Source organism: Petromyzon marinus, chromosome 79, assembly GCF_048934315.1.
Source record: "Petromyzon marinus isolate PM22_M1 ecotype Great Lakes invasive population chromosome 79, UKy_Petmar_22M1.pri1.0, whole genome shotgun sequence".
NCBI lineage: Eukaryota > Metazoa > Chordata > Hyperoartia > Petromyzontiformes > Petromyzontidae > Petromyzon > Petromyzon marinus.
This window is the reverse complement of record NC_133745.1, coordinates 4,465,470-4,475,325: the sequence shown is the minus strand read 5'-3', so window position 1 is coordinate 4,475,325 and position 9,856 is coordinate 4,465,470.

The following is a 9,856-nucleotide window of genomic DNA, read 5'->3' as shown; positions in this document are numbered from 1 at the left end:
ATGATAATGATGACAATAATAACAATGGTGATGATGCGTACTTCAACAGCTCCAGCACGAGACAGTTGTGTCCGCGGAAGTGGAACGAGTGCAGGACGCGGATGACGCCGTGCAGCTCAGCACTGCCCTCCCCCTGCAGCTCCGTGATCACCTTCAACTCCATCCTCTGCATCTCCATTTTGGTACGGCTGTGTGCACACAGCAAGTCTGTGGGTCTCTGTGGGTCTCTAGTTCATAGTAGTTTTACGACGGTTAATTTTTTAGTGAGATAGTTTCAGTTTATAGTTAGAGATAGTTTTGCAGAGGTTATTATCATTGTTGTTTACTATTATACTCATTATTTTGTAACCATGTTGTATTTACTTGCATTTATTACCTATTATTGTATTCATTTATAATTATGACCATGGCCGCTGTGTTAAGACCACCAGCACCCACCCACACCACCACCACCACCAACCCCATCACCCCTGCCCCAACCTACTGGATGGGCAGTGCCAGCATCTTGACAGCCACCAGGAATCCCATATTGTGGTCCACGCACCGCAGCACCACTCCCTGCCCTCCCTCGCCAATCTTCTCTCGCACCTCGAAGCAGCATTGGAGCTGCTCCTGGGGTATCTAAGAAGCAGCAGCAGCAGCGCCGCAACGGCCAGTCAGAGTCACAATCACGATGGGAATGTTTTACGCTTAGTGGTAGCAGCAGTGGTAGTACTGAGTAGTAGTTAGTAGCAGTAGTGTCTGTGTGCGCCTGTGTGCCTGTTTGTGTGCGCATCTGCGTGTGTGTGTGTCTGTCTGTGCGAGTTTCACAGGGATATTTCTGCTTGCAAGCTTTGACTTTAACATAGCCATTTCTGTGACCAGACACAAGCTAATCACTCAGCAATTTCAATGCTAAATTATCCTGTTTGATTTGTACTAGGTGCCTCTGTGGATGTGTAGGCTTTGACTTTAACATAGCCATTTCTGTGACCAGTCACAAGCTAATCACTCAGCTCTTTCAATGCTAAATTTTATGCTAATTCGTTTGTCAAGGCGCTCTGTTTCTTCTCACACAGCTTAAAGGTCGCGGTCTGAGCTTGGCTGTGTTCACTCCAGCGCTTTCCTCCAGACAGTCTCGTCCCTTCACCTGATGAAGGCCGCTTGTGTTGTGGCCGAAACGTCGTGAGAATTTTATTGTGTTATTTTATTTGATCAATGTATTATTTTATTCTCATTCTACGCTACTTTACCGAAAGAACCAAAGAAGATGAATCCTTGCAGCCAAGATAGCTTTAAATCGAAATTTAACAGAATGGTATTGAACCTTTTTCTTTACAGGGTGGCCCTGGGGCTTGCCACGTGGCAGGTGTCGTCCATTGTCCATACCAGACCCCTCCAGCTCTCTCACCCTGGGTCAGCTGCCCCTTCCATGTCCTGGAAACCATGGCAAGGTCATCCTATGAGGACTGCCTGGATGAAAACCAGCATGGAAGGGGCCCAGGGTGGGACCGGCTATGCTTTTGGGCTAGTCCCGTTTGTGTGTGGTGTGCGGTGTCTTCGTAGCAATCGTTCTCCACTGTAGTCCTGGCATCTGCTGCTCAGCTTCATTCCACAGCTGTGGTTCCAGTGGCGCGGTCTCTCCGGGGACCCATGTGGTGTGTGTGTGGGTGTGACATGTATCACGGGGTGGGTGGATAGTATCGTGATAGTGGTCATGGTAGGCACCGATCCACGACCTCCATCACCCCTACTGAGTGGTGGACATGCCACCACAAAGCAGCATGCGGCGGAGGAGTGAGGTGACCGCTCTCGCCTCACGAGCGAGGCCCTCTCGCTTCCTCTTCATTCCCTGCATCACCACCTCCATCTCCTCCTTTGTCTCATCCTCCTCCACCTCCTCTTAATCCTCCACCACCATCTTCTCCCCCTCTTCTGTTTTCTCCATTCTCTCTTCATGCTCCTCAACCTCCGAGGTGGCGTCGGTGGCATCGGTGGTGGCAGCGGAGGTGCTGGAGGTGATGGCCGTGGTGGCGGTGGCAATGGTGGTGATGGTGGCAGCGGAGGTGGCGGTGGCGGCAGCGGTAATGGCGGTGGCGCCAGCGGTGGTGGGGCGGAGGTGGCAGCGTTGGTGGTGGTGATGGTAGTAGTCCTGGCGAGGCACCGCTCTTCCTCCATGAGGCGCTTCTCCTCCTCGACGCTCTTCACGTTGGCGAGACACTTCTCCTCCACCAGACGCTTCTCTTCCGTGAAGCACTTCACTTTAACGAGGCGCTTCTTGAGGAAATAGTCTCTGAAGCAGTTCTCCTCTGTGCGGCGCTTCACCCTGGCAAGGCGCTGCACCTCAAAGAGGTGCTCCTCTACCATGTGGCGTTTCTCTGTCGCATGGTCCTTCTCCTCCTGGAGATGCTTCACCCCGCTGAGATCCTTCAACTCCCCAATTATCCTCTGTTCAAGCAAAGATAATCACATGAATATACAGACATGCAAGCAGAAATTCATTTAAGTTTTTCAGATTCATTTATTTGGTATAACCCTGTGAGCTATGTTGCTCTTGACTCGGGTGCAACCGCAACAAACAAAAACATGATCAAGGAATATCTTAAAGCGACTACACGCAACAGAAAAATCCAGGAAAAGACAGCAAAGTCTTCCAGAAAAGCACCGTATATCAACACTGTGTGCAAAAATCCCGGTGGGATGCAAGTCGAATAATAACAATCATAAGACAATTTAGATTAAAGTTATCAGGCTAACTCTGTACTACAAAAAACAAACATGGCTAAACCAAAACGTTTTCAAAATCACCAAAATAAAGCTATAAAAACAATGTAACAGTGATCATAGGAACTGTGATTCAAATTTAACAATTAACGATATATACATAACATGTACGACCAAACTTTGCAGCCATAGCTGGCTGTATGAGTCACTCCATAACAGCAGGATTATGAGTCGCAGTATGTAAAAAAAATATTCAATACACCTTTAAAGATCAGCACACTATTCAAGTGTACATCTATGGTACAATTTATTGAAAATAAGTTTTGGGAACAGAAACTTATTTCTTTTAAACAACAGACAAATATTAACAAGCACTGTTTATTACATTAACTTTGTTTAACTTTTTTCGTCCCAGTTGAGACATTCAGAACTATGACAAAACAAATAATTGTGCTCTGATCTAATGTGCAATCTGTGGCATATGAATTTGTTAAGGTGATGTTGTCCGGTCCTGTACATATCAAGTACAGTGAGGGAAAAAAATATTTGATCCCCTGCTGATTTTGTACATTTGCCCACTGACAAAGAAATGAACAGAATATAATTTTAATGGTAGGTTTATTTGAACAGTGAGAGGCAGAATAACAACAAAAACATCCAGAAAAACATGTCAAAAATGTTATAATTTGATTTCCATTATCCTCCTAGCGAGGCCACGCTAGGAGGATAAAAGGGGACCCCGGGCAAAGGTTTGGGGCTGTTGCTTGGAGTGGAATCTCGTCGGACTGCTGGAGTCATCGTCACCATCTGCATTTTCTCGGCGGTGTCAGACAGGCAGTCTGTTAGCTCTCTTGACTGAAAGTGTAGTGACCCCTTGTACCCTGTGAAGGCTATAATAAATAGAGTACCTCCTGCTCCTCGTGTCTCTGCGTGTATCGCTAGACGTGGATCATAACGACAGTAGATGTACACTCACTCTGAGTTTTTACTCAATGACGTTAAACTTCACATCTACCCTACCTCCATGCTACATGACGACAACCCACTGCTTTGGTAACCAAACTGCAACGTATTTTATTAGTAAACCTGCATTTTCTAATTTTACCCAAATCTTAACCTCGGTTGGATGTTGCCATCCTGCCGTGGAAACAACGAATCATTCGTGTCTCGAGCAGAAGATTGCAAGCCTTGTGTTAGAGAATGGCCCACTGAAGCTGTAATCACGGAGCTACTTCTGAGTACATTTCAAGTGCCCTCTCATCCACGTAATAAAGAGCAGGATCCTCCCTCCTGTAACGTTGGTCGTAACAATGTTCTTACTTCTTTGTGCTGTCAAGGACAACCGGGCTCACCTTGGTCTGTCTCACTGTCACACTCACCTCTATTCGTACACTCACTCATCTGGGTCTGTCTCACTGTCATACTCACCTCATCCACACGCACTGACGTAGGTCTGTCTCACTGTCACACTCACATCACTAGTCACACTCACCCACCTGGGTCTGTCTCACTGTTACACTCACCTCTCTACCACACTCACCTGGGTTTGTCTTACTTTAACACCACATTCCACAGACACTTACATTGGTCTGTCTCAATGTCACACTCACCTCTACCCACACACACTCACCAGAGTCTGTTTCACTCTCTCACTCATTTGTCTTCCTACACTCACTCACTTGGGTCTGTCTTACTGTCACACTCACCACTCTACCCACACTAACCTGGGTCTCACTGTCTCACCTCTCTTCAAAAACACTGAATTCCTGCTGAACAACACGCGGTTCAACCCACAAGCACTTGGGAGAGCTACAGGGCTCACATGCCATGTCCTTCACAGTCCTGTAATTCGTTTTATTATTATTGCCATAATTGAGTTTGGCAAAAGCCTGTGCGAGACTTTGAACAATGTACACACAGGACCGTCCATAAGGGTGCTAGGCCAGGGGAAAATCCCAGCATGTGGGCCTCCGACGCGTTCAAATTCCACCGCAAGTATTACATCTGACACCCCCGTGACATTGAAGCGCAGGGCCCCCCCAATGCCCGCGGACCTGGGCGGTCGCTCCGATTCTCCGTATCCAAGGGGCGATTCTATGTGCACAATGCAGACCTTCTTGTAAAAACATGGTTTTACGAGGGCCTCCTCACGCAAATTAAGTAGAGAACCACATTACTGCCATGTGATGGTTTATGTTTCGCAGTCATTGACGACCAGGCTGAGATCATGAACTCGCTAGACTTGACAACCCACTTTGATCACAGGCGGGTGCCTGGATTCAGACCCAGTTACTCCGTAGTCCCACTTCAGTGCTCTGACCTCTCGGTCACTGGGCCGCCTCTAAACACCCCCCATGTTAAATACATAAGTAGCAAACCTGTATCGTGAGCAGCAGCATTCTTTGAATACTCTGCCAAAACAATTTGAATTGTGGAGTGTTGACCCAATTTCGCAATTGCTTTATCATACCTCTGGTTGCAGGAATAATTTCTACAAGACCGAGTTCTAGAGAGCCCCTTTACACGATGTTTTGTTCTACTCTTCCACACTGAGCAGATATTTTAGAAGATGGAGTACCCACACTTTAACACACCACATGCACCTTGCTGCTCGATTGTGGCTTACCCATTTCTACTGATTGGTGGACAGAGGCAGGGGGGGTTAAGAAACTCAAACGTTTGTTTCAACTGCTGTTACAGAAGGGGAACAGATGGGCAGTGGAGCAGGGAGGTAGAGGGGCAGTGGAGTAGAAGGGCAGTGGAGCATTGGAGTAGTTGAGCAGTAGGGCAATTGAGCAGATGGGCAGTGGGACAGCGGAGCAGAAGAGCAGTGGGCCAAATGGGTAGTAGGGCAGTGGAGTAGTGGAGCAAAGGGACAGTTGGGCAGAGGGGCAATGGATCAATTGAGCAGTGGGACAGTGGGACAGTGGGGCAGTGGAGCAGTGGATCAGTGGGGCAGTGGAGTAGAGTGGCAGTGTTGTGAAGGAGGCGAATCACCTGAATATCTTTTCCCACCGACATTTGTATGTGCTCTAAAGAAGGACCATCTCTCAAAACGGCGATCATTCTATATTTGTCCTTGTACCTCCACACACAGCTGGAAAACCGCACACCTGAGCCAAGGCACATTTAACCAACTCAGGCAGCACTTGCAAGCAATTCAAATATATTTTTTGTCATCATGGGTTTATTTCAAAGAGTTTATAGTACCAATAAGAACAATGGTATTTAACCGTATTATTTGCAGGGTGGCCCTGGGGCTTGCCATGTGGCAGGTGTCGTCCATTGGCCGATCCAGACCCCTCCAGCTCTCTCACCCTGGCTTTTCTGCCCCTTCCATGTCCTGGAAACCATAGCAAGGTCATCCCATGAGGACTGCCTGGATAAAAACCAGCATGGAAGGGGCCCAGAGTGGGGCCGGCTATGCTTTTGGGCTAGTCCCGTGTGTGTGTGGTGTGCGTGGTGTCTTGGTAGCAATCGTTCTCCACTTCAACAGCTGTGGTCCCACTGGCAACGTTTCTCTGGGGAACCGTGTGGTAAGTGTGTTTCATGTATCACGGGGTGGGTGGGTGTGGCATGTATCACAGGGTGGGTGGGTAGTATGGTGATAGTGGTCATGGTTGGCACCAATCCACGACCACCACCATCACCCCTACTGAGTGGTTGACATGCTACCACAAAGCAGCACGCGGCGGAGGAGTGAGGTGATCGCTCTTGCAACGCGAGCGAGGCCCCCTCGCTTCCTCTTCTTTCCCTGCATCACCACCTCCACCACCTGCACCTCTTCCATCTCCTGCTCCTTTGTCTCGTCCTCCATTTCATCTTCATCCTCCACCACCATCGTATCCCCCTTCTCTGTTTTCTCAATTCTCTCAAAGGTGTCGGTGGTGGCGGTGGCAGCAGTGGTGGTGGCGCTGGCAGTGGAGTAAGTTGTGGTGGTGGCAGAGGTGGTGGTTGCCGCGGTGGTGGCGGTGACGGTGACGGTGGCGGTGGTGGCAGTCGTGTCAGTGGTGGCAGGGATGGCGGGGGTGGCAGCGGTGGTGGTGGTTGCAGCGTTGCTGGCAGTGGTGGTGATGGCAGCGGCCCTGACGGGGCACTGCTCCTCCTCAAGGTACTTCTCATCCTCCTCCAGACGCTTCTCCTCAAGATGCTTCATCTCACGAAGTCGCTTCTCCTCCGCGAAGCACTGCACTATAACGAGTCGCTTCTTGAGGAGATGGTCTCTGAAGCAATGCTCCTCTGCGCGGCACTTTTCCCTGGCCAGGCGCTGCACCTCAAAGAGGCGCTCCTCTACCAGGAGGCGTTTCAGCGTCCCAAGGTCCTTCTCCTGAAGACGCTTCACCCCGCTGAAGTCTTTTAACTCCCCAATTATCCTCTGTTCAAGCAAAGATCACCACATTAATATTCAGACATGCACATGCAAACAAAAATTAATACCCACATGCATGCAAACATAAACGTGCACATAAACCCAACACAAATGCATACTCACACATCTTTGTACAGATGCAGACATCCACGTTCACTCATTCAAACTCGCTTTTTACACTCGCATGAATATACACAGTCAAGAAAATTTCAAATCAAGATTGAATATATAAAATCACCTGATAACATAACACCTTATCCATCAATACTTTTATCACATTGTACGTGTAGCCCTAACCCTTAATAATCCCAACCCCTACATAATCAAAATACATGTTACATCCTCATATATCCTCACACACCCCATACATGCACTTAAGTCTGTGATCGACTGGGAATATTTCATAGCAATTGTTGGCAACAATCATCACTGGCAATAGTTTCCACAGAATGTTACATTATAAAGATCTCGTAGCCCATAATCTCGACAAATTTCACGCAGTGCCCATAGTGGGCAACTGGAATGGCTACTTCCAATCAACTGAACTAGCAGACGTAATTAATGTGACTGATTTATATCATTTCGTCCTCAATGGTAATAAATGACCAATGCATGAGTGGGATGGTGGAGAGATTGGCTGATGGTGTCTGGAGCTGGTTTTGATATACAGAGAGGTGAAGCAGAGGAATGTTCCAGAGAGATGGTGTCTTGTGATGTTATAGATTCATGATAAGGCTATATGATGGTCTATTTAATTGGTGGTGGTGTGGTGAGAAAGGTAATGTGGAGAGATGGTGTGCCAGTTTTGTAGATAATGTGTATTTGACCCCCACAGACCCCATACACACCTTTGGGGAGCGATGCTTGTAACCTTGGCCTGGGAAAGGGTCCACTTTATCCATAATGTCACCCCAGGTGGTCGACTGGCGCGACGATTCCCGGCCTGCGAAGAGCAGACAGGTAATTCAAAGGACGAGTAATGAATTAGAGAACGAAGAACATGGAGTTTCATAGAACGAATTTTAAGATCCCTGTAATTAGCTCTTTCCACACAACAGGAGCTGCTATTGAGAAATATTCATCACATGGCAGTAAAACTTTACAAGCCATGTTTTTGTGGGCATGCTGAGACCATTAATTCCATAAGCTTGAGACCCCAGTTTAAACAAAAATGGCTGAAATTCAGATATAAACCCATCGTTTCTGGAACACTCGATCATTACGTCTTCCCATCACAACCAAGCCATGTCTTCTCAAAGTAATTGATAAAGGAGCCTCCTTCTCTGTATATAAGCCACGTGATGCAGGTATCTGGGACTTACCCTCATAGTCATCCACAATCTCAGCCCACTTGATATGGCTATCCATGTTGTTGGGAAAGAGTAGATTCTGCGTGAAGTTGGATGGCCTGTGGAGTTTGGAACAACGCTAAGATTTAGCAACAATTTGAATCACTCATCCTCTAAAATATTACATATTTGGCCACTCACTGTACCAATCCCATCACTTCCATGCCTGTTGCTTTCAAGCCAACGCCCGCACTTGTTTGCCACTCATACGTGCTTCTGATCACTCACTCATCGATCCACACAAACATGTTTATTCCACCAGCCTATTACATTAAACATAATCGCCAAACTTAATGATATTTAATCCACACATGCATGTTAATGTACAGCCCATTTGCATTAATCGAATTCTTGATAAACACCCCCCCCCCCCCCCTATGCCTTGTAGGTCATGAGGGTCATATGACCTTACTTAAATTATTTGTTATAAACCGAGCATGACGTCGTGGGTCACGTGATGTCAGAGACACCACCCATGTGGCTGTGACATCACAGATTAGAGACAACTATGGCAGCAGCTGGGGTCTGAACAAGAAGGCAGACTCCTCCCCAATGTTGAATAACATTCAATACATAAAATGTAGGGCACAATTGTGCCAGCAATCAGAAAACAATAATTGTAGACATGTTATTCATACTCTGAGATTTAAACAAGTTAGTTATTAATTTTAAAATGCTGACTCGCTTATGTCTAAACAGTGACAGTAAAAGCAACATATCAGGGCATGCCAAGTAACCTATCTAGCAGTCCTAATTTGATTGCAGAAAATAAAAAATACCAACATATCAACAATAATGAGGCTTTAATTTGCGGTCAAAATGTAAAATAAAGATAAACAACACTCATAGTCAACAGGGACGCTCACCTCGTTGAGGATTCGCTCTCCAACGTCGTCTGCAGCTGCTCCCTCGTGCGCATTCCTCTCGACTGGCGGTGGAGGCGTGGCTATGACGTAGCAGAAATGACGTCACTTCCGCGAGGCTCCGCCCCCACGCGCACAGCTGCCGCACCACGTGGTGCAGTGCGGGTGGTGGCCGTGGGTGGTGATGATGATGGGTGATGATGATGGGTGGTGGTGGTTGATGATGGTGGGTGGTGATGATGGTTATAGATGACGATGGGTGGTGATTATGATGGGTGCTGATGGCTGTTGATGATGATGGTTGATGGGTGATGATGTGTGTTGATGATGGTCGGTGGTGGTGGTGTTGATAGGTGGTTGATGATGATCGGTGGTGATGATTGTGATAGATGGTGATAATGATGGTTGGTGATGATGGTGGGTGTTCATGCTGATAATTGGTGTTAATGATGTAAGGTGGTGATCACGATGGGTGGTGATTATGATGGGTGATGATGCTGATTTGTGGTGAGGATAATGATGGGTGATGGTGATGTTGGGTGGTTGGTGGCAATGATGATGATGGTGGTCCG